A 19,338-nucleotide genomic window follows, 5' to 3' on the forward strand; every position below is an offset into this window, starting at 1 on the left:
GTCGACCACCATCAACCCAACGAATCTCGGTGCCCCTTCCGAGTCAGCTCCCGTCTGGGCCCCAGGCAACACTTGATTAGATTTGCCTTTTCTAGAGCCTCATAGAGATGAAGCCATTTACTCTTCTGTGCCAGACTTTCCTTTACCGGCACGTCTAGGAGAGTGTCAGAGCGGGTCCCTGTTCAGTGCTCTCTAGTATTCCCATCTCTCTGCTGGTGGAAAAAGGGTTATTTCCTCTTTGTGACAATTATGAATGAACCGCTGTGAACATTCATGGACATACAGTTCTGTCCTACTTCCTCAGAGGGGAATTGCTGGGTCATATAGTGCATGGATGTGTGTGGAGTGGGAACTGTCAAACCTTATTCCAGAGTGTTTATCCCATGTGACATTCCCACTAGCAATGTTTCTCTCCTTACTCTGTCTTTTGTTATGTAGAGGGCCCCAGCTGGGGAACCTAACGTGGGTAGAGGAAGATTTTTTTCCCCTCCTTTCCACGTGCACACGTGGGTGGGGAGCCCAGGAGCTCACACACAGCTTTGTGGGTTGGCTGCCCCTGGCTCTCTCCTTTCCATTTCCCGTCCGCTCAACTCAGTGACACTGCTGGTCTTTGAGTGACCTCTCTCTGCCATGGATCAGACCTGGACTCCCGACACAAAGCTCAAGTGGCCCCAGAGCTGTGACCTCATTGGTTTCTCTTCCGTCAGGACACGGTCCTGAGCTGGCTGTTGTCCAATGTCTGAAAACCGTTTTCTTTCTCCTCCCAGTTTTCTAGTTGTTCACGGCAGGAGGGTCAACCTGGATACTGTTCTTCTCCCTACATTTGTTTTTCACCTTTTCAAAATTATACTTTTACATAATTTTAAGTAGATACATAGTTAAGGCATGGGGCTTTGCCGTGAAATTTGTTGTGTGGTGAAATTAATATCTCCACTTTCGATATTATCTGCAGTTTCCCTCTTGGCTCTCACAGACTCTCCCTTAGGTGGGAAAGGAGATTCTGTGCTTCACTGCATATGGAGTCTGAGGTGGATCAGTTTTAGGAAAGACTACGTTGTGGACATTGGGACTTTCGGTGGGGAAAATGAGTTCCTTAAAGCAATGAGACAGTACGTATAGTCCTTAGAACAGTGTCTGTCATATTTTAAGTGCTCCAGAAATGGTAGCTATTATTAGGACAATGCAATAAAGGAGCTTTACATTAAAGACTGCCTCCTTTGTAGCACGCTACTTATTCCTTGAGGCCCCTGGGATCATTATGTTATCCTTTTTTTTTTTTTAATTAATTTATTTATTTTTGGCTGAGTTGGGTCTTCGTTGCTGCGCACGGGCTTTCTCTAGTTGCGGCAAGCGGGCTTCTCATTGCGGTGGCTTCTCTTGTTGCGGAGCACGGGCTCTAGGCATGTGGGCTTCAGTAGTTGTTGCTCCTGGGCTCCAGAGCGCAGGCTTATTAGTTGTGGCGCACGGGCTTAGTTGCTCCGTGGCATGTGGGATCTTCCCGGACCAGGGCTCGAACCTGTGTCCCCTGCATTGGCAGGCGGATTCTTAACCACTGCGCTACCAGGGAAGCCCCGTTATGGTATCCTTGCCAGCCCAGGGTTCTGATCCAAGCTTGCTTTCCTGGGCTGCGGCCCATATTCCATTATCATTTCTCTTTTTACTCATATAACAGCCTTCCATTGAAGTCCTTACCCCGTCCCCATCCCTGTGTTGGAGTTGAAACTCATAGAACCGTGAGTGGGTCAGATACGAGAATGGGGTAGAAAGTCTCAGGACAGAGAGATGCAGAGGGGGTTGAGGAAGCCCCGAGGACAAAGGAAATTCCTCTGCTTGGGGAGTCAGGGTGGCTTCGCAGAAGATGAAGGACTGAAATTAAGATTCGAAGAGTAGAAATTTGCCAGATGGGCATGGTAGGGGAGAGAAAGAGCAGAGTATCTGCAAAACTCAGAGGCATGGGAAGAATGATGTTCAGAAAACGGTAGCAGTGCAGCCAGGCTGAACCACGGCATGAGGGTGGGATCGCAGAGGGTGAGGCTGGACTGGCAGGCAGGGAGCAATTTTTTTCAACAACTTTATTGAGCTGTAAGTCACATGGCACACATTTCACCCATTTGAAGAGCACAATGCATTGGCTTTTAGTATGTTCAGAGTTGCCTGAAACCATAGGAAGCAATTTTTTTTTTTTTTTTTTTTTGCGGTACGCGGGCCTCTCAGTGTTGTGGCCTCTCCCGCTGCGGAGCACAGGCTCCAGACACGCAGGCGCAGCTGCCATGGCTCACGGGCCCAGCCGCTCCGCGGCATGTGGGATCTTCCCGGACTGGGGCACGAACCCGTGTCCCCTGCATCAGCAGGCAGACTCTCAACCACTGCGCCACCAGGGAAGCCCATAGGAAGCAATTTTTGAAGCCTCTGTATGCTCCTATTGAAGGTGGCCTTCCCAGGACTTCCCAAAGTGTCTTTTGGGGGTTGTGTGGGTGCATAAAGTCTAGGGGAAGCTGGAGCAGTGATGGATCCAGGCAGAAAAGAAAACAGGCAGCAGTCCTTGTGCTGAGCAGATCAGAGCTCCGTCAGGTTGCCTGTGGGTCATGATGGGGGGGAGGAGGCCCCCTGCAGGTCCCCCACCATGAACCAGAGCTTCTGTAACCTGGGGCTGTGTCTTAATAGTCAGAGCAAAGGGGACTGTAAAATACTGAGAGTGTGGCCCTGGAACAGGCTGAGGCTCCCAGAAGTCCTGCTTTCCTGACAGATACCAAATGGAGGCCAGGTGCCCCAGAGCTGATTTGGGAAGTGCACTGAAATGAACACTTTTCAAGAAGTTCTTAGTTTTCTTGTTAAAGGTAGTCCTTTTTTTTTAATGGGAGACAGGGACTTCCCTCGTGGTGCAGTGGTTAAGAATCCGCCTGCCAATGCAGGGGACACGGGTTCAAGCCCTGGTCCGGGAAGATCCCACATGCCACGGAGCAACTAAGCCCGTGTGCCACAACTACTGAGCCCACGTGCCACAACTACTGAAGCCCGCGCCTATAGCCTGTGCTCTGCAACAAGAAAAGCCACCGCAATGAGAAGACCGCGCACCACAACGAAGAGTAGCCCCCGCTCGCCACAACTAGAGAAAGCCCGTACGTAGCAACGAAGACCCAACCCAGCTGAAAATAAATTAATCAATTAATAAAAAAACAAAACAGGGTTTCCCTGGTGGCACAGTGGTTGAGAATCCGCCTGCCAATGCGGGGGACATGGGTTTGGGCCCTGGTCTGGGAAGATCCCACATGCCGTGGAGTGGCTGGGCCCGTGCGCCACAACTGCTGAGCTTGCGCTCTAGCGCCTGCGAGCCACAGCTGCTGAGCCTGTGTGCTGCAACTGCTGAAGCCCGCGCGCCTGGGGACTGTGCTCTGCAACGGGAGAGGCCACTGCAGTGGGAGGCCCGCTCACTGCAACAAAGAGTATCTCCCTCCTGCCCTCCCGTCGCTGTTCGCCGCAACTAGAGAGAGCCCGCATGCAGCAACAGAGACCCGATGCGGTCAAAAATAAATTTAAAAAAACAACAAAAAGACAAAAAAAAAAAAAACGGGAGAGAGGCTCTAGTTTATTGTCAGGAATGGAAAACAAACAGGTCAGAGATGGGTGGAGGCTGATTTTAACCAGTCAACTTGTGTGGAACAGTTTTTTTATGAGCTGCCCCAGTGACTGTCTGGATGAACGGATGAAAGGAAATTGGTCTGCACATACAGGCTGTTCTTCTTCTTCCCGGGCCGCGGGAGTAGCTGCTTTCCGAATCTGGCTGTGTTTTCACAAACACATTTCAAGGCCACACCTCCAGTGTTCTCATTCAGTACCTTTGAGTCAGGCCAGGAAATCGTGGTGTGTTTTTAACGGCTTTGAATTCTTTTGGAATTCTCTTTTTGATAATTTTTAAACAACTGCAAACTTAATTTTCATGCACAGTACAAATACTTTATGTTCCTTAACTGCTTTAGCGTAAGTGGCTGCCCCAACACCCCTAGCTGAGTGTGGATTTTCCACAAACGAGGACCTTCCCTTGTAGCCCCACAGGCAGCCATCCAAAGTGGGAAATTAACATCGGTACATTATTACCACCTGATCATCAGGCTCCATTCAACTTTCACAGCTGTTCCAATTTTTTTTTTTTTTTTTTGCCGTACGCGGGCCTCTCACTGATGTGGCCTCTCCCGTTGCGGAGCACAGGCTCCGGACGCGCAGGCTCAGCGGCCATGGCTCACGGGCCCAGCCGCTCCGCGGCATGGGGGACCTTCCCGGACCGAGGCGCAAACCCGTGTCCCCTGCATCGGCAGGCAGAGTCCCAACGACTGCGTCACCAGGGAAGCCCTATTTATGACTTCTGTGTGTCAAATATTACAGCATTAAAGCTAATTTTTTTTTTTTTTTTTTTTTTTTTTTTTGCGGTACGCGGGCCTCTCACTGTTGTGGCCTCTCCCGTTGTGGAGCACAGGCTCCGGAGGCGCAGGCTCAGCGGCCACGGCTCACGGGCCCAGCCGCTCCGCAGCATGTGGGATCTTCCCGGACCGGGGCACGAATCCGTGTCCCCTGCATCGGCAGGCGGACTCTCAACCACTGCGCCACCAGGGAAGCCCTAAAGCTAATTTTTAAAAGGAAAGACTGAGGGCTTTCTTGGTTGGCGCAGTGCCGCTGAGCCTGCGCGTCCGGAGCCTGTGCTCCGCAACGGGAGAGGCCACAACAGTGAGAGGCCCGCAGGTCATAAAGAATAATATAACTTGGGCTTCCCTGGTGGCGCAGTGGTTGAGAATCCGCCTGCCGATGCAGGGCACACGGGTTCGTGCCCCGGTCCGGGAAGATCCCACATGCCGCGGAGCGGCTGGGCCCGTGAGCCATGGCTGCTGAGCCTGCGCGTCCGGAGCCTGTGCTCCGCAACGGGAGAGGCCACAGCAGTGAGAGGCCCTCGTATCACAAAAAAAAAAAAAAAAAAAAGAATAATATAACTTGAATTATAATTACTTGGTATGTAATATATAACATATTTCCAATTGGATTATTATTTATTACCTTATATGTAACATATAAGGCATACAATGTAGTGTCATATACATAAATTGAATTCTCAAGAATTAAGTCACTGCCAATTTAGCTAAATCTCTTTTGTGAATTCCTTTCTAATATCAGTCTACTCTGAATTTGCCCAGAACTGACTGACCCAGGCTCACCTGACAAAGTGACAAAATCCCAGGTCTTGGTGAGAATTGTTGAGGCCATCCTAATTTACACCAGACACGGATGTTTTCCCATAGTAGCTCCTTAGCTTGTTCCGGCATCTGGTGGTCACACATGGGATTGCAGCTACCCATATGTTACCCTTCTCAGGATTTTTCTTTCCCTTTTTGAATTTTTTTCCCATTTAAACTTAAATTTGAGATGTAAGATCCAATTTTAATAAATTGGATATACTATAACTTACAGTTACAAGTTTCTGGCTCTACAAGTGGCCACAATGCATTGGTGAGAACTTATAATTTTTCAGTCTTTGTTTCTTGGGGTGTTTGTGTGTGTGTGTCTGTGTTTGGGGATGTTTTTCCTTTGTTAATTCTAAAAATTTACTGCTAATATGTGGCAGGCACTGAGGTAGATGCTGGCAGGAAAAGAATAATCTGGATGGCAAATTAACCTAGTGCTTCTGATTATACTCCATGAAACTGGAAACCTCTTGCATGTGCATTGTTTGAAATGTAGTAAATAGTAAGTTACAATCGTGACTAGGCTGTTAGGTAATCATTCTTGAGATATCTGTGGATGTTAAATTCACTGGTGAAAGTTTGATGAAGAATAGGTTATTTATGCAATTTCAAAGTATCTTCAAAAGACCCACAAGTTACTTATTAATTACAATGGGAAAAAATAGTAACTTTATAGTGGAGAAACTCGGCAGACTGCACATTAACCAAGGGAACAAAGTTAACATCACAAACCAGACAAACCAACCTCATGTGTCTCCTGAGATGATACACTAAGGACTTACATCACTTCTGTGGTCTGTTTTGCAAAAAACACATAACCTGAATCTAATCATGAGAAAGCATTAGACAAACTCAGAATGAGGAACGTTCTACAAAATAACTGAACTGTATTCTTCTTACATATTAAAGTCATGAAAGACAAAGACTGAGAAACTGTTCCAGATAAAAGGAAACTAAAAAACATATGACAACTGTAACCTGTAATCCTGGACAGGGGAAAAATAGCTATGACGTGCACAATTGGGAACTATTTACCTAGAGAATGATAAAACCAATGAGGCAAAAATGTAAGTAATTGGTGAACATGGATAAAGTGTGTATAAGAGTTCTTGTTACAGTTCTTCGTGCCGTTTTTCTGTGTTTGAAATTACATATAAAAAAGTTAACCCAAAAAAGTGTTTCCAAAAGTAACAAGCTCTTTAATGACAAAGAACTGGTCTCTTTTAAAATGATTTATTATTTTTCATTATGAAATCAATGTATGTATGCTTTTTATTTTATTATTATGATTTTAAAATTAATTTATTTAATTAATTTAGTTTTGGCTGCGTTGGGTCTTCGTTGCTGCACGCGGGCTTTCTCTAGTTGCGGTGAGCGGGGGCTTCTCTTTGTTGTGGTGCGCGGACTTTTCATTGCGGTGGCTTTTGTTGCGGAGCACGGGCTCCAGGGACGCAGGCTTCAGTAGTTGTGGCACGCAGGCTCTAGAGCACAGGCTCAGTAGTTGTGGCGCAGGGGCTTAGCTGCTCCACGGCATGTGGGATCTTCCTGGACCAGGGCTCGAACCCGTGTCCCCTGCATTGGCAGGTGGATTCTTAACCACTGCGCCACCAGGGAAGCCCCTGTATGTTTTTTAAAGGAGAAGAAATATATAGAAAAGTTAAAAGAAGAAAAAGCATTAATCACCCACAGGTCTATCACAGACCAACGCTGCCTAGGAAGATTGTTTGAAAGGAGTGCAGTTTCATGGTGCAGGGATGTGCTAGATGGAGGGCATTCTGGACTGAAGGAACAATATAGAAAAGACAGGAAAGCGTGGAAAGGCACGGCTCAGGGGAAAATGAGAAGACAGCATTTGGTTTGCTTTGAGGTGGGGAAGCTGGGGCTAGAAAACGGAGATGAGTAGGTGCGGTAGGACTTCCCAGGAGGACCAGTGCTGGAGGGGGAGATCGTGCAGGTCCGATTCTCCCCCGGGCCGGGGTCCACTATGCCTGGCACATGGCTGGAGCTAATGAAGGAGTGCGCACGAGGCAGGCCCTAGGTCCCTTCCTGCCCCGTAGCGTCCCCTCGCGGCGACTCCCCCGCCTGCTTGCTGCTCGCCATCTTCACTCCGCCGCCTGCGGGCTGCTGACGCAATCGGGAAGCAGGTGCACGGCTCGGTTTCCAGGGCAACAACAGCCGGGCCTCCATCCTTCCGCTCGCACTCGTGCGTCACTTCCGGCCGCTCGCCGCCAGTCGCCGCCGGCCTGTGGAGTGGTTGAGGTTGGGGCTATTTCTCTTCGTCTAGTTGGGGCGCTGTGCTGGGGATGGTGTTGGCAAAAATTATTTTTCGGTTCTGCGGGAGGAGCTGGTAGGGAGGCAGGTGGAGCTTAGTCTCCGTCCCCCAACCAATCGCTTTCAAATCCGTTCCGTGAGCGCAGCGGGGAGAGGGCGTCTCGTCGCTGCCAGACCTAGAGCATGCGCACTCGCACCGAGGCAGTCTCGGGGATCCTGTGTTCCGGGATTTCAGAGCCGCCGGAGGGAATCGAGGGGGCGGGGCAGCGGGGGGGCGGGGTGGGCGAGCGAAGGCGTTGATTGGTCACTAGGAAGCTCGGCTGTGGAGCCGCCGTGGACCCCTGCGGCGGGCTCTGGGGTTTCATTCATTCACTCACTCATTGAATGGATAGACTCACTCAGCCTTCTCGGAGAGTACGCGGAGTCTGAGCTTGTGCTAAGCGCTGGGGATTCGGATCCCACGATTTGGTTGACACTCTGCGGTGTCCCCTCCTTTCTTCCTGTGCAATCTTATCGCGTCTCCTCTCCATTCAAGCCTAGTGTGGTGTACTTCTTGCACAGGGAGGTGACACCCGGCCTCTCTTACTGCAGGCACCTTTCCTTAAGGGTCCCCATCCCTGAAAGCAGCCGCTGAACACTGGAAGGTCTGAGGTGGAATTCTGGTTAGCCGCTCAATTACTGAGGCACTTCCACCACTTGACATTCACCTCTGAAAGAAGAGTATAGTTATTTCAGGAGGGGTTGTGAGGTTTAAAATGAGCTTTGTTGGTTATCTTGGGAGTTGAATCCCTGCTTTGACCCTGATTAACCTGTATGACTCTGGGCCATTGCAGGGAGGCCTGTGTCCAGCACTGGCTGATACTCAGGTCTGGCTATTTTTTTTTTTTTAATTGAAGTACACATAGTTGATTTACAATGTTGTGTTAATTACTGCTGTACAGCAAAGTGATTCAGTTATACATATATACTTAAAAATATTCTTTTCTGTTATGGTTTATTATAAGATATTGAATATAGCTCTCTGTGCTATACTGTAGGACCTTGTTGTTTATCCATTCTGTATATAGAAGCTTACATCTGCTAACCCCAACCTCCCACTCCATCCCTCCCCTAAACCCCCTCCCCCTTGGTAACCACCAGTCTGTTCTCTATGTCTGTGATTCTGTTTCTGTTTCATAGATAGGTTCATTTGTGTCACGTTTTAGATTCCACTTATAAGTGATATGGTATTTGTCTTTCTGACTTCACTTAGTATGATCATCTCTAGTTGCATCCATGTTGCTGCAAGTCATGTTATTTCATTCTTTTCTGTGGCTGAGTAATATTCCATTGTATATATGTACCACATCTTCTTTATCCATTCACCTGTTGATGGACATTTAGGTTGTTTCCATGTCTTGGCTATTGTGAATAGTGCTGTTATGAGCATAGGGGTGTGTGTATCTTTTTTTTTTTAATTAATTTATTTTTGGCTGCATTGGGTCTTCGTTGCTGTGCGGGGGCTTTTTCTAGTTGCAGTGAGCAGGGGCTACTCTTCGTTGCGGTGTGCGGGCTTCTCATTGCAGTGGCTTCTCTTATTGCGGAGCATGGGCTCTAGGCGCGCGGGCTTCAGTAGTTGTGGCACGCAGGCTCCGTAGTTGTGGCTCACGGACTCTAGAGCAAAGGCTTAGTAGTTGTGGCGTGTTGCAGTTTTCTTATGACTGGGCCGAAAGTAAGCTCATCACACGAGATGAATTGTGCCGAAACACAGCAGTAGAGGGCTGCCGCTCGCTCGGGCAAAACAGCGCCGTCTGTCCTGCTGTGGTAGCTTTTATTTAAGCATTATCTATGTTTACATTTTAAGACTTGTTTTCTTAACATTCCAAAAATGCCAAAGCAGCAACATATGCTTTCTTGAAGACATGCTGTGCTTCGTCCTTGAGCGCAAAAGCAGCACAAGGACATTGCCTTGTGTTTCCATTATTCTGATTATACTGAAGTAGCACAAGGACATTGCCTTGCGTTCCCACCATTCTGATTATACTGAGGACATCTCATGGATCAGTGCCCAAAGCACTCAATGCTTATTCACAGGGCCTCGGTTTGCCGGGGGTGGGGTGGGGCGCTAAAGCAATCAGGACTGTTTGCAGTTCCGGCTTATTCGCCAGCCCCCAGTTTGCTGGGGTGGGGATGCGGCTCATGGGTCACGTCTCCTTTCCATGTCCTCAGTTATTCCACTACAGTGGCGCAAGGGCTTAGTTGCTCCGTGGCATGTGGGATCTTCCCGGACCAGGGCTTGAACCCATGTCCCCTGCATCGGCAGGCGTAATCTTAACCACTGCACTACTAGGGAAGCCCTCTTTTTGAATTATAGTTTTGTCTGGATATATGCTCAGGAGTGGGATTGCTAGATCATATGGTAATTCTATTTTTAGTTTTCTGAGGAACCCTCATACTGTTTTCCACAGTGGCTATACCATCTTACATTCCCACCAATGTAGGAGGGTTCTCAAGGCTGGCTAATTCTAAGGTGAAGGATTTAGTAAACCTAAACCAAACTTTTGGCTCCAGATCTAAAGCACCCTCTTCAACTGACATATTGTTAATAAAATTGACTTGTAAATATCCATTGTCTGATTCTTTTGTCTTATTTCTCAATTGCTCCACACTCAGGAAGAGAAAAAAGGAGTGTTACTGCTTAGTCCCCTCCATTAGAACAACCTACCTTATAGGGCCATTGTGAGATTATATGAGAAATTTGTACCAAGCACATTGTACTTTACCTGCTGGGTAAATGGTAGCTACCAGGATTTTGTTATTTTGAGGGAATAGATGTGAAAGCCCTGCTCAAGTGGCTGGCTCTTCATGGTGATAAATAAGCAAATCTGTTCCCTATTGGCTTGGGCACTAGAAAGCCCGGGTGAGACATGGCCCTATGGAGAAGTATCCAAGTGGACTGCATGGTAGAAGAGAGCCCTACAACATGGAAAGGAGTAAGGAAACCTTTATAATACTGTTGGTGGATCAGAAATCCTAAGAGGTGATGGGCTTTGCCCAAAGTGGGGTGATCATATGACCCAACCAGAACACTTTTAGCCAGGACAACAGGCATAAACTGGGATTGTCCGAGGCAAATCAGGATATATGATCACCCTATCCCAAGGCCATACAAGTAGCACTTGAAAGAATTGAAACGGAACTTAGATCTATCCCACTCTGTCTCAAAGTGGTTTCTCATACTTGCTTTTATTAATCCTGAGAGTGACCTTATGAAGTGATTATTCCCATTTTATGTGTGAAGATATTTAAGTTATATAGTTAGTGAGTAATGGAGTTTATGCTCTGACCTGCACTTTTGACTGGTTTCAGCGGTAATTCTCAACCCCACCAAGCCTCTTTGGGCATTGGTCTTCATCTTTGAGATTGCATGCATGATTGGATGTTTCAGGGAAGTAGATTTGCCTTATGAGAGAACTTTCTAACAGGGCTCTGTATCATTGTATGAAACTTTCCACCTCTGTTAGGATTTTTTATAGAGGGGTTCTGGTGTGGGTGTGAGGTTGGACTTGATGATTTTAGATGTTCCTTCCAATCCAACTTTAAGTGTCTAAAACTCCTTGAGAGCAGGTTTGGTATATTCGTTGAATTCTCAGCATTCAGAGGAGATGCTCAGGAAACGTTAAAACTATGTAAGCAACATAAATCCAGAAGCAAGATATACCTGGGACAAGTCTGGACACCTCCCTCTGATGGCTGGGGGGCTGTGGCTAGCCTTTACATTCTCTGAGCCTCAGTTTTCTCATTGGTCAGAATGCAGAGTAGTCTCCTCCCTCCCTCCCCCACAGATTTGCTGGGACAATAAAATAAATTAATGTGAGTACATTGTAAACAGAAACATTGTACAAAAATAACAATGTTTCCTTTTGCCAGCTTTCAATCTTGCTTTCCAAATTGCTTCTCTTATCCATTTATAGAGAGAATGAGAACAAAGGACTATGGAAAGAGCGCAGGCGACACAGTCAGACAGCCTGGGATTTGAATCCTAAATAGCACCAGCCACTTGTGTGCCAAGTGGAGTGTTCCTTCTGGACCTCAGCGCTAAGAATAGCTACCTTGTATCGATCTTATGAAGACATCATGTGCTAAACAGGGAGCTCTATTCCTGGCACTTAGACCTCCATAAAGGGTGGCCTCTTTTAATGTCTGTTTTCTGTGTTCTGTAATTGTCAACCTGTACTCTCAGCGCCATGGAGAAGCCACCTTGGGCGGCTTTTTGTAGGGTCCTGGAAGCGTTCTCTCTTAGCCTCTGGGCACCTGTGTTGAAAATCCTTCCTGGCTGTCTTGTGTGCTGGAAATCCGTTCCACCTGTTTTGCCCTGAAGATGTGTTCTGTTTGTAATTCATTCCTACTCTTTGGAAAACAATTCAATAAAAACTCATTTGCTTTTCCACTGGCCCAGGGCAGGTATGAGGGATAGCGTATTATTATTTTATAAAAAATATATAAATAGTAAAGTCATAAAACACCACTGGTCACAGAGCAGAGAGTCAATAAATGCTGGAGTAAAGTAAAAGTGATGGCTCAGTTTTTTCCATGGCTGCTGTATTGGCCGAACTATTCCTGTCCACCATTACACTTTTTTTTTCTTATTTAGAGAGAAATAACATGCATATGGTAAAAAAATTAAAACAGAACACAAAAATACACAAGGGAAAGAAGGTCTCCCTCATCCTCTGTTCTCTCAACCCTCTCTGGAGATGCCACTGTTGACAATTACTTGTGTATTTTTCAAACATGCTATGCACATTCCAACCTATGTATGTGAATTCCTTTTTAAGTTTTATTTCTTTATTTTTAACCTGGATAACCCCTTCTGCCCCTACCTAGCAAGCTGGGCTCTGGAACTAAGGACAGCTGTCCCACACCAGGGGGCCTATTCGGAGCCCTAGACGGGACCCCCAGAGTCAGGAGTGGGTTTCCAAGGAGGAATGGGGACCAAGCACCAGCCCTCGGGCAGTCTGCTTGGGGCTCAGGCTCTGACCTTCTACTTCCCGGCCCCGCCCAGCCCCTGTGGCCTTGCACATAAGGCATGCCCTGGAGACAGGCGGCCTCAGTTTCTCAGCCTGTAAAAGGGGAACTTATACTCTCCCCAAGGTAGTTCAGAGCACTGGCGACAACGCCTGCGGCTGCGCGACACGAAGCCCGGCTCGGCGCGAGGGCAAGGAGTGTGATCCCGTAGTGGTTTTGCAAAGGCCTGGGCTGGAGGGCTGCACCACGGAGGTGAAATTTGAGCTGCGCGCCTTGAGGGCTTGGAAAGGCGCGCGGAGGCAGGAGTGGCATCTCCTTCGGGGTGCGCGGCCCCAGGAGCCAAAGCTTTTCTTTCCTTCTCAGCGGCTCTCCTTCCCCTTTTCTCCCTCTGGGTCCCTCCATCTCCTTCCTCCTCCCTGTCCCTCCCTGCGACCATCTAGCTCCCTCCACTTTTCATCACTCCTCTCCTCCCCCTCCTCCTTCCCTCGCTTCCCCGGCGTCTCTTCCAAAACCGGGAGCGGATCCCCGGCCCGGGACGGGCCCTGCGCATGCGCAGGGGCGGTGCCGGCTCAGCGGCTGGTCGGAAGCTCCCGCTCTGACCCGGGGTAGCGTCCGAAGAGGCTACTCGGCCCTGCCGCCCGCCAGGCCGTTGGCTCCGGGCCCGGGGGTCCGGCTGTGTAAGTGCAAGGTGGGGGGCTCCCGGGCAGGCAGGGTGTCGGGTCGGCTGCGGGAGGGCTGTCCGTGTGTCACGGCGCTCGAGGGCGCCAGCCAGCGTGTGTCCCGCCGAGGGGCTCGCCTCTGCCCACACCTGCTCGGGCCACTTGCCCCAGCCCCGTTACCCTGACCGGAGCCCGGCCACACCTGTCCACGGCCGCGTCCGCACCTGCCGAGGGCCCGGCCCGCACCTGCCGCCTCTCGGGCCCGGCCCTGGCTCTCCTTAGCTCTCGGCTGTCGTCCCCTTCCCCTCTTCCGCCCGCGGGCCCCCTCCGCCCGGCCTCCCTCTGCTCGGCCCTTTGACCCCGGGCCAGCGGGTCTCGGGACCCGGCTGGGGCCGGCCTCCGGGCGGCGCTGCAGCCCGCGCCCCCGGCCGCCTTCCCCACCCCGCGGTCCCGGGAGGCCCTCTTCTCCTTTTTCCTTCTCCTCCTCCTCTTTTGGTTTCAAAGTGTCTCAGATCCCGCTCGGCGGCGGCAGGCGCTGATTCCCGGGGATGAGCTCCTCGAATTGCAAAGTCCGGCTTCTCCCGGCCAAGTCTCGGGAAGAGAGAGCACAGTGCCTGCCTTGGTCTCCTCCCCCGGCTCATTTGCCCCACGTGAATGCCCTTTAACACGGAGTTTTCTGGTGTTCGGATGGGGTTCTTATGGATTTCACGTGTTTTTATAGAGAGAGGGATTACAGTGTTGAAAGCAGGGCTCGGTTTAGTTAAAGATGAGTTGAGGGTATGAGGCTGTGACATCCTCCATCCTCTCCCCGCCCCAGTTTAAACGCGACTGGCGATTTTTAAAACGTAGTTAATTGTCGTTTCCTAGTCCAGCCCAGATAGTATTCCTTAACACGAAATAGCAGCACTAGAGGCATGATATTGGAGAACCAGGAATATTGCAGTCCTAAAGATGTCCTGGCAAGGTTTTTTGTTTTGTTTTTCTTAAACTGTGGGACAGTCCAATAGTATAGAGGGAAAAATAGTTGTCAAGAAATACTTTATCAAATAACAGCGTTATTGAGATAATGTTCACATACGATGAAGTCCACCCGTTTAAATTGTACATTTCAGTGGTTTTTAGTATATTCACAGTTGTGCAACCATTATTATTCCAGAACATTTTCCTCACTTCAAAAAGAAATTCCATACCCGTTGGCAGTCTCCCCTCCTGCAGCCCGGGGAGCCACAGATCTACTTTCTGTCTCTAAGGAGTTGCATATTTGGGGCACTTCATGTAAATGGAATCATACAGTATGTGGCCTTTTGTGCCTGGCTTCTTTCATTTAGCATAACGTTTTCACGGTCCACCCATGTTGTAGTAGGGTCAGTACTTTGTTCCTTTTTATGGCTAAGTAATACTCTATTGTTATGGATAGATCACATTTTGTTTATGCATTTATCAGGTGATGGACACTTGCGTTGTTTCCACTTTTTGGCTCTTAGGAATAATACTGCTATGAATGTTCGCATACTAGTTTTTGTGTGGACACGTATTTTCAAATCTCTTTGGTATATACCTAGGAGTAGAATGGCTGTTTATGTGGTAACTCTATGTTTAACTTTTTGAGGAACTACCAAGTTGAAGAAATATATTCTTGATGTTTTAATCTCTGTATTAGATTAGTCTCAGACACCAGAGGTGGCTCAGTGCCAGGGCTTATTTCATCAGATTCTCTCTCCCTTGAAGAAAGTAGTGGAAAAGCATGGACTCTGGAACCTGGCTCCAGTTTACCCCTTACAGATTAGGAGACCTTGAGCAGCTGACTGAGCCTGGTTCCTCATCTGTAAGGTTGAAAATGGGAATGCTTGTTTCTTAGGACTGTTGTGAAGTCTAACTATGATAAGTTGTAAAGTGCCCAGTGCGGCCCTTTTCCTACCTTATATATGGGACAAATTGCCCCCCGTGGTACTTGCATATTTTGAATCTGGGGCAAAAGTGAACAAGAAGTTTGCTAATACTGAGCTGCCTCAGGGAAAAACCCTTGCCTGAGGTTGTAAGGTTTACTGAGCTGTGGCATGGAGTTGATTGCTGGTCTGCTTTTCAGGGCCTAGTTGGAACTGGAAGGGACCCAGAGGGGTCTTTTAGTCCAGGGTGACTTCATTGTTTAGATTTCATAGATTGGTAAGTGCTAAAAAGCTGGAGGGCCAATCATAGGCTTGTCAATTTTTATTTTTGCCCAGATAGAATAATGGAAGAACAAGCGCCATCTCCCCCGCCCCGCCATTGTTTTATAAAAGCAAGAATGTTTGGGAATTCCCTGGCAGTCCAGTGGTTAGGACTCTGTGCTTTCACTGCGGTGGCCCGGGTTTGGTCCCTGGTCAGGGAACTAAGATCCTACAAGCCGTGGGGCGCAGTCAATTAAAAAAAAAAAAAAAAAAAAGACTTTTAACAGCAAAAGACGAGACAGTTCATAACCTAAAAATAAATGATAACAATAGTAGTTAATATTTATAAAGCACTTACTAAACTTACTTTAGTTTTATGGGAAGCTTAATATACATTGTTCATATTTTTCTCATTTTACTTCAGAGTAGAGAAATTGAACACCTCCTGTCCTCAACCTGTGTCAGACCCACAGGCCACCTGTGCACCTGTAACACACTTGCCTTTTTTGTGCATCAACTTTTTTGCTTATAGAAGAGGGGTGTTGGCAGGGGCAGTAGCATAATCTCCTGATAGATGAGAAGGGTGGGGGCCAGGCCCTGAAACTAGCCAACCTGCTGAAAAATGCACCGTAATTTTGAAGTTCGACCTTCTTCCTTTTTTTTTTTTTTTTTTTTTGTGGTACGCAGGCCTCTCCCTGCTGTGGCCTCTCCCGTTGCAGAGCACAGGCTCCGGACGCCCAGGCCCAGCGGCCATGGCTCATGGGCCCAGCCGCTCCGCGGCATGTGGGATCTTCCCGGACCGGGGCACGAACCCGTGTCCCCTACATCGGCAGGCGGACTCCCAACCACTGCGCCACCAGGGAAGCCCAATGTGGACCACTTTTAAAGTCTTTATTGAATTTGTTACAATATTGCTTCTGTGTTATGTTTTGGTTCCTTGGCTGCCAGGCATGTGGGATCATAGCTCCCTGACCAGGGATGGAACCCGCACCCCCTGCATTGGAAGGTGAAGTCTTAACCGCCAGGGAAGTCCCCCTTCTTCCTTTTTTAACTCTTATGTTAAATGTTTAACATGTATGTACAGTTTAAAGAATGGCAAAACAAGCACCGCTGGATCTACCATCTAGCTTAAGAGACAGAACATAACTACTGCTTCTGAAGCCCACTGCTTCCCTTTCGAACTGCATTCCTCTTTGCCACCCAGGTAACCACTATCCAAATTCACTTTTTCTTTATAATTTTGCCATATGTGTAAACAAGATACTGTTTAAGTGTTGCCTGTTTTTGAACTTTACATGAATGGAATGGTGCTGCTTGTATCAATCCACAACTTGCTTTATTTGCCCATCATGTTTTTGAGATTCATCTTTGTTCCTGCAATGTCTCTCTAGGTCATTCATTTTCACTGTTCTAAAGTATTTCATTGTGTTAAACGACCACAGTTTAGTTACCCATTCTCCTGACGGTGGACATTTGCGTTCTCTTCAGTTCTTGCTTCTGTGCACCTGCCAGCCACATGCCAGAATATGTGCCACCTGTCCAACAGGAGAGTTACCTTTGGTCTGCATCTTTGCAGACACGTGGTGTTTTTATACTTAAAACATTTTATCTTTATACCCATGTTCATAATAGTATTATTCATAGTAGCCAAAGCTAGGAACAACCCAAATGACCTTCAATGAATGAATAAATAAAATGTGGTATATATATATACAATGAAATATTATTCAGCATTAAACAAGAAGGAGATTCTGATACATGCTACAACATGGACGAACCTTGAAGACATTCTGCTAAGTGAAATAAGCCAGCACAAAAGGACAAATAGCATATGATTCCACTTATGTGACGTGTCTAGTGTGGTCAGATTCCTAGAGACAGAAAGTAGATGGGGGCGTGCCAGGGGTGGGGGGATGGGCAGTTAGTGTTCCATGGGGACAGAGCTTCAGTGGTGAAGGTGAAAAAGTTCTGGAGATGATTGCACAGCAGTGTAAGTGTACTTAATGCCATAGAACTCTGCATTTAAAAAGGTAAGTTCTGTGTTATGTATATGTTACCACAATAATTTTTTTTTTTTTGGTCAATCTGGTGGGTATGAAATGGTCTATTCCTGTGGTTTTAATTTGCTGTCTCCTGATCGCCATTGAGGTGCAGCATCTTACTGTACACGTCTTGGCTACTTGAGTTTCCTCTTCAAAGATGTCTGTTTGTCCCTTTTCTGATTGGGTTATGCATCTTTTTCTTACTCATGGATTACCCATTGTGCCAGTACTGCTGTTGGACAGTCTGCCCTTTACTACTGTCCTAGAGTGGCGCCTCAGCTGTATTTCAAATTGCCATGCATGTGTGGGTCTGGTTCTGGGCTTGATGACATTTCCATTTTTCTCTCTATCCCTGTGCCAATACTGTGCTGACTATAGGTGTTTTTTTTTCCCTACAGATTTACTGAAATATAATTCACATGCTATACAGTTCAACCATTTAAATATACAGTTCAGTGGTTTTTAATGTATTCACAGAGCTGTACAACCCTCACCACAATCAATTTTAGAACATTTCATCACCCCACAAAGAAACCCTATGTTCCATTAGCAGTTATGTCTGGTGGGACAAATGCCCTTCCCCATTGGTCGTTCCTCAGGAGTTTCTTGGCTATTGACCATAAACTAACTTGTTACATTCCATGAAAAATCTGATAGTAATTCTAATCAGAATTGTATTGAATCTATATATCAAAATGGGGAGAATGAACATCTTTATGATATAAACTTTTTCTACCCATGGGTATATCTGGGACCCTACCTTTTCCTCTCTACAGAGCCTGGCACGTGGGAAGTCCTCACTAGATGTTGGGGATGTGAATGTTGAGGTTTTATATATCATTAGTTTCAACCATAGCCTTGCACAAAAGAGAAAACTAACCTCAGTGAAGCTACGTGACTCACTTATGGTCACAAAGAGTGACAGCCAGTGCTGGAGCCAACCCGACGCACGTGGTGCTTGCAGTGAGTTCTCCGCCGCCTACTGCTGATGGGAGCAGCATCCTTTTTGCGAATGATACATGCTGGTTGGCCGCTTTCACTTTCATTGGTTCCATCTTATCTGTAGGTGTTTTTCTTCTGGTGGGCCTGTGTGTGATGTGTGACATGTTAATAAAGATCTGTGTCTGGGAGAACTCTGGGCCAGGTGCAGGGAGTGCCCACTGAGCACATGCTTGAATTAGGAAAAGACACAGTAGAGGTTGGAATTTCCATTACGGTTCAAACTTCCTGATTTCTATGACCTATTATACCTTGATTTAGCGCACCTTAATTTTGGATGCACAAATATGGAAAAACTTGATGAAACGTGATTGTACGGTATTGTAGAGAGAGGACCTTGTACGATTTTTCTCTTTCTTTTTTCTAACACTTGTTCTCCTGGGCCGCACAGATCCTGCACCCATTCAGCAGTGTCCAGGGCTTGCTCGGTGCTGCACTGAAGCAAAATTTGTTTATAAGGGCCTTTCCTCATCTACTCTGGGCCTCCGTCTTCTTCTCTGCACAATGAAGGCTTAGACTAGATAAGGGTTTTTCAATATCTTTGCCACCTTTTAGAAACAGAAAACTCTCAAATCTCCCTCCCCACCCACCCCAATGCTTAAGATTTTGATACGTCCCCCAAGGGGTGACATCCCTCTTTGTTGAAAGTTGATGTGCTTTTGGTTCTTTCCAGGAGGTGCAGAAAAGACTCTGCAGAGAATTATTGCAGGGAGGGGCCGGGGGCCAGTGTATCACACTTCGCAGTGTGAGTGCCGGGGCAGGGGCTGGGGTGGGGGGTGCGGGAGCGCCTGCCTTTCAATACTGCAGCTGATGTGGCCTCTCTGTGAGCTTGCACAATGTGACCGACTTCTCTTTCCCTCAGTTTCTTCATGTGTAAAGTTGGGGTGATATTATTTAGAGGTTTTCATGAGATAATATACACATAAGCTTTTTGTGTCCTGGGTAGAAACAAGACCAGTTAGCGGGTCAGAGTTTTCTTAAAAAA

General features: G+C 47.5%; 1 protein-coding gene across 6 annotated transcripts in view; it reads left to right on the top strand.

The window, feature by feature from the left end:
* The first annotated feature begins 7,420 nt into the window (after positions 1 to 7,420).
* TRAPPC9 (trafficking protein particle complex subunit 9) overlaps positions 7,421 to 19,338 on the top strand; it is a 509,996-nt gene continuing 498,078 nt past the window's right edge. For 4 of the 6 annotated variants that reach the window (XM_067712816.1, XM_067712820.1, XM_067712821.1 and 1 more), the window contains exon 1: positions 13,056 to 13,183. The gene's annotated coding sequence lies outside the window, so the exon portion shown is untranslated. Of the gene's footprint in view, positions 7,488 to 13,055; positions 13,184 to 16,396; positions 16,517 to 19,338 lie in introns of those variants that run through there. The other 2 variants (XM_067712817.1, XM_067712818.1) reach the window with 2 other exon arrangements.

The sequence above is a fragment of the Pseudorca crassidens genome, chromosome 17 (genome assembly GCF_039906515.1).
Source record: "Pseudorca crassidens isolate mPseCra1 chromosome 17, mPseCra1.hap1, whole genome shotgun sequence".
NCBI classification, from domain to species: Eukaryota; Metazoa; Chordata; class Mammalia; order Artiodactyla; family Delphinidae; genus Pseudorca; species Pseudorca crassidens.